Source organism: Panthera onca, chromosome B4 (assembly GCF_046562875.1).
Source record: "Panthera onca isolate mPanOnc1 chromosome B4, mPanOnc1 haplotype 2, whole genome shotgun sequence".
NCBI lineage: Eukaryota > Metazoa > Chordata > Mammalia > Carnivora > Felidae > Panthera > Panthera onca.
Genome location: NC_138345.1, coordinates 136,685,222 through 136,690,341, shown reverse-complemented (window position 1 = coordinate 136,690,341; position 5,120 = coordinate 136,685,222). Strand labels below are relative to the sequence as shown.

The window sequence follows — 5,120 nt, the reverse complement described above, 5'->3', positions numbered from 1 at the left end:
TGTGCCAGTCACCCTCAGGCCCAAGGTCTCGGATCTCGGGAGCCCAGTGCCCAGGCTTTGTCCCGAGCAAGAGTTCTGGGCACACTCAGTGAGTCACGCCCGGGCAGCGGCCGAGGTGAGAGAGTGGAGTCGCTGACCCGGACACATGTCCACACGCGGTGCTAAGCGGGGACACGGGGTGAGCCGTGCGGTGGGTGACCCTTGTGAAAACCACGTCCACTGTTAACCTCCCGGTCCGGCACCTAGAGACGGATGGCCCCATGATGTCACCGAAGAGGAGATAGGGAGAGTCTTAACCTGCGTTTGTATACTTTCTTGTATTGTTTGAAAAACATTTCTTTACAATGTTATGTTTATGAGCCCATAAATCAAAGCTGCTGTTCCCAATTTTGACAAAAATGAAAGCCTTGCAGGAGAGGGTTCCACCTCTGATTCTCCCAGCTGGGTCTCCGCCCATCCCCTCCTGCCCCAGTCTCCCTGTCTTGTCCCCGCAGGTGGGCTTTCTGAGACAAGGGGGCTTCTGGACACACGTCCCTCCCCAGAGCCAGAGGAGACACGGCAGGTGCCCGGGAGGACGCGGCTCAGTTGCCAGGTGATGGTGGTCGCCGTGGCAACGCTGCCTCCTTGGAGGGAGCAGAAGCCTGGAGGGGCCCCCACCTGCAGGTAGGGGAGTGGGAAGTAGGGGGGGGGGCTCTGCCCTGACACCCGGCTGTCCATCTCCCGGGCTTTTCTTTGTCTCTTGCTCGTCCTGTGCTCTTCCTCTCCAGACAGGGGCTGTGGGATGGGGGCGCAGGCGGTGGGGGGCTGTGGGATGGGGCGGGGCCACCCCGGCTCAGGGGTGGGGCTGTGGGGTCCGCCCTGCTCCTGCCTCCACTGACTCCCTGGTGCCCCTGCCCTTGAGCTCAGAGTTCCCACCTGCCCAAGGCGACGGTGACGGCTGCTCGTCCTTCCCCATTCACAGGAGGGTGTCCTGGGTCGGGTGTCCCCGGACGGCCTGGCAGGGCAGTAGGGCGTGTGCTCAGACGTCAGGGCGCCAGTGGAACCTCGGAGGGCCAGGAGGTGGGAGAGCCGTGTGGGGGGCTGGTTCCGCCACTCAGAGCTGGGTGGCCTGAGCCGGTCTCTTGGCGTCTCTGGGCCTCCGTTTCCTTGCGTGACAGAGTGCAAGCCCTCTTTGCCTGCCCTGTGACCACAGGGGGAGCAGTGGGGACACCGCCTTCCTCCCAGCCCTGGAGAGAACTGGGGGGCAGGGCCTTCGCCCCAGCCCCTGGGGAGCATGGGGTCACTGTCTTCACCCCGGGGACTGAGGATAGGCCCAGCTGTGTCCGCCCAGTCCCATGCAGCGGCTGTCTCCCCCTCCCCCGGCTCCGTTTCCTAGGTGTCTGATTACACCACTTTCCATGGCCCCCGTCTACACCAGCGTGTCCCCTGGGCTGCGACTCCCCGGCTGGACTGCATCCCAGGACCAGGTGTTTTGGCTGCGCCCAGACAGCCCCCCCCCCCCCCCCGTCCCCTCCTGTTTGGCCATCCCCGCTGTGCTGTGTGACCTGGGATCAGACCCTTGGCCTCTCTGCGCCTGGGTGATCCTGCTCTCAGATGGAGGCCGTCAGAACACAGCCCTGGAGGACGAGCGGTCAGGATAAGGGGTGCCGGGCCCAGCCAGCGCCGGGCCCACGGGTGACAAACCCCGGGGCTCAGCTTGGGACCGAGCTCACCCTCAGGCCCCGCTTTCCTCATCTGTGGCCTGAGGGAAAATCAGCCTCGCGGTCACAAGGCCACGGGAATGGCTGGCTGAGCCGACGCAGGGCGACCCCTCAGGGCAGCAGGTGTTGTCTCCCGGGGGGCTCTATGCCCCAGCCGCCCGGCCCCCCGCCCCATTCCTCAGCTCATTCTGCTCCTGCTCGGCCTGTGTCCCCCCGACGTGTCGGCTTCTGCCGGGTCTGCGGGGGTCCAGCCGCCCCCTCCCCCGGCCCCCGCGTGGGTGGCCAATCCCCGGAGTGGCCGCGGGGGCCCAGCGCCCACCAGCGCAGGGGGATGTGTGAAGGTGCCAGGCTTCCCTCAGCCCTTATCGGTTGCCATGGAAACCTCCTAGCAACCACGCAAACGGGCGGAGGGCGCGTGGGCAGCAGCAGGCACGGTGTGCTGTCACTGGAGCCGTCCGGGGTCACCGGGCGCGGCCCCGGGTCGGGCCGGGGACAGGGAGCCGAGTCCAGCCTGACACCCGCCGTTCGGCGTTTATCGACGTCGTCAGGCTCGTGAATGACGAGCGTCTGGAGAAGCGGGTTCCCTCGAGCGCCGCGCCCCGTCCTGCCCTCTACCCCGTCCTCGTCCCTGCCCCGCTGCGCCCCACTCGGGACGCCCAGCTGCACGCAGACCGACCCCACACGCTCACCCTAGAGGCTGACACACAGACGCCCTCACGCGCCCCTCTGCTTAGAAGGCCGCTGGGTTCCAACGTTTAGCCAGCCTCGTGGGCACGCCGCCTTGAAGGGGCACCAGCCCGTGAGGCCTGCGGAGCCCCCCGCCCCTTGGAAACCATCCCGAGAGTGGCCCTCCTCGGCCCCCCGCCCCCTGCATCCTTCCCCCTCTCCCACACGGAGCCCCCTCCTCTCTGGTGCCGCGGCCCCTTTCCAGCCCCAGGTAATCGGAACCCCACACCCACTTGTGCCCCACACCCGTGTGCGGGACACGCATCCCGGGCTGCGTCTCCTCCCCCCGGACACGAGGGAGTAGGCAGGGAAGGGTCCCCGGGCAGCTGGACCACCGGCCCGAGTTTAGCCACGGGAGGACGCGGACGCCGCGTCCCCAGGACGGGTCGGAGGCGTTCGCCACCGTGCCTAAGGCGGGAGCTCCTTCGGGGCCTCCCTGGGGCTGCGTGCGCACCCGCGATGGCGCCTCGTGTCTGTTGCACCCGCAAGCCTGGGGCGAGGGCGTGTGTGTGCGTGCACCGTGTCTGTGTGCATCTGGGGCGGGGGCGTGTGTGAAAGCGGGGCTGTGTCGGCGTCTCAGCATGGTGCGTGCGTGGTACGCGTGTGCGTGTGTTTGCGGCGTGTGCACGCGGGGTGTGTGTGTGTGTGTGTGTGTGTGTGTGTGCGCGCGCGCCTGCATGTAGAGCAGGGAGGCGGGCCGGAAGTGGGAGGGGCCTGTGGAACAGGAAGTGGCCGTATGGACTGGGCTGGGGGCAAGGTTGCGTCCCCCTTCCCACATCTGAACCTTCGAGGTCCCCGTCCTGGGTTCTGTTTCCCAGGTGGGGGTGGGGGGGGAGGATTCCAGAACCAGAGGTCACAACCCTTCTCGCTCACCCTTTCCTCCTCCCCGTGTCCCGGCCCAGGAGGAAGGGTGGGGGCCCTGCCGGGGGGCGGGCTGGGGAATCGGGGCCCCGTGCGCTCTGGGGCTGTGGCCCCCCCTACTTCTGCACTCAGGGACAGGCCCTGCCTGACATCTGGCGGCCTTTGGCGAGCCGCCAACTCCACTTTCAGCCCAGCTGGGCCGCCTCGTCTGCACTCCCTGTAGGGACCTCGACGCATCCTTCTGGAGGCCGCCGTGCCGGCCTGGGGCGGGGACTCGGGCGCAGTGTGCACGGGGCCGCTGGAGAATTCGACGTGACACCCGGGGGATGTGGGGCTGTCCCGGGGAGCGGGAGGCTGGGGGTCTGAAGGAGAGACACCCCCACCCCCCTTGCCCTCCAAGGCACAGGTGTGGAGAAGGCTGTGCGTCAGGGAGGCCACCAGCCAAGGACCAGGTCTCCGAGTCCCCTCACGGCCTGGCCCCGGGCGCCCCTCACGGCCCCGCCTGCGTTGTGTCCTCGCTCGTGGTCAAGGCCGTGTGGGATGCTGCCCGCGTCCCCAGACACTTCCAGCGGCTTCCTGTGTGCGTCTTCATTCTCCGTCCGAGCGTCTCGGGCGTGCGTGGAGACGCCCCATGGGGTCTTTACCCTGGGACATTAGAGGGGTGGCCTTGACAAAGGAACGTGACACGGAGTGGTACTTTGGGCAGTGGGACACCGGAGCCTCTGCTGTCTCCGCCGCAGTTAGGTCATTCCACGGCTCGCGTCCGCATCACGCTGTTTAATGTCGCCACTGCTGTGTCCCAGGATTGCGTGTGCTCCTATTATCGCCGCCGCGATTACCCGTGTCATGGCTGTGGTTGTCGAAATTATTGTCGTTTGTGTAGTCACTGTCACTGTTGCATTTATTAGCGTTGCTTTAATTATTAACCCTCTTTGGCACGACTCCCGGCTATGTGCCAGCTCTCCCAGCGGCAGCGGGGCTCAGGCTGGCGCTCTTGCCCCCGGGAGACGCTTGGCGATGCCTGGGACGTTTCTGGGTGTCACGGTTGGGTGGGGGGACGGCTCCAGGCATTCCCACGTAGACGCCAGCGATGCTGTGGTCATCCTACAACGCACAGGACCGCCCGCAGTGGGACATCATCTCGCGCAAGGTGTCAACAGGGCGCTGTCCGAGAGCAGCTTGAAGCGCCCTGGGAAGGTCGGAGCCGGGTCTCCAGAACCTTCTTCGGAAAGCGAGCATGGGGTAGTCGCTGTTGAAGCCTTGGCTGCAGACCAAACGTCTGGGTTGGTGCTCGGCTTTGCCATTTTTCCTGCTGGGCTGGGCTGGCCAAATCCCCGTGTCACCTTGACCGGGCGAAGGGAGGCCCAGATGGCTGGTAAAACATTCTTTCCGGGTGCTTCTGTGAGGGCGGAGAGCAGCATTGGCTAGGTACAGCGAGTAAAGAACAGTGCCCTCCCCGGAACAGGTGGGCGTCATCCAGCCCCTCAAGGGCCCAAATAGAACAAAAAAGGCAGAGGAAGGGTAAATCCTCTCTCCCTCTCTCTGCCTGAGCCGGGACATCCATTTTCTCTGCCCTTGGACATTCGTGTTCCTGGGTCTTGGGCTTTTGGGCTTGGCCTGGGACTACACGATACTGGCTTTCTTGGGTCCCCCGTCACGGATCGTGGGACTTCTCCGCCTTCATCGTCAGACGGGCCGATTCGTCCTCATGTATCACGTGAGCCACGTACGCGATGTGTGTCTAACCTCCTACTGGAAAACCTCGGCGAACACGGCTGTCTCAGCTGACAAAACGCTGAGTGGGGGGCTTGCACAGCAGACCTGTATTCTGGA

General features: G+C 65.5%; 1 long non-coding RNA gene across 1 annotated transcript; it reads right to left on the bottom strand.

Moving 5' to 3' along the window:
* Positions 1-298: 298 nt before the first annotated feature.
* Positions 299-2,055, bottom strand: LOC132695448 (uncharacterized). Its single transcript, XR_013556535.1, has 3 exons — positions 1,713-2,055; positions 916-1,180; positions 299-774 (listed from the first exon to the last, which is right to left on the bottom strand). It is a non-coding gene; the product is annotated as an uncharacterized LOC132695448 (long non-coding RNA).
* Positions 2,056-5,120: the final 3,065 nt, after the last annotated feature.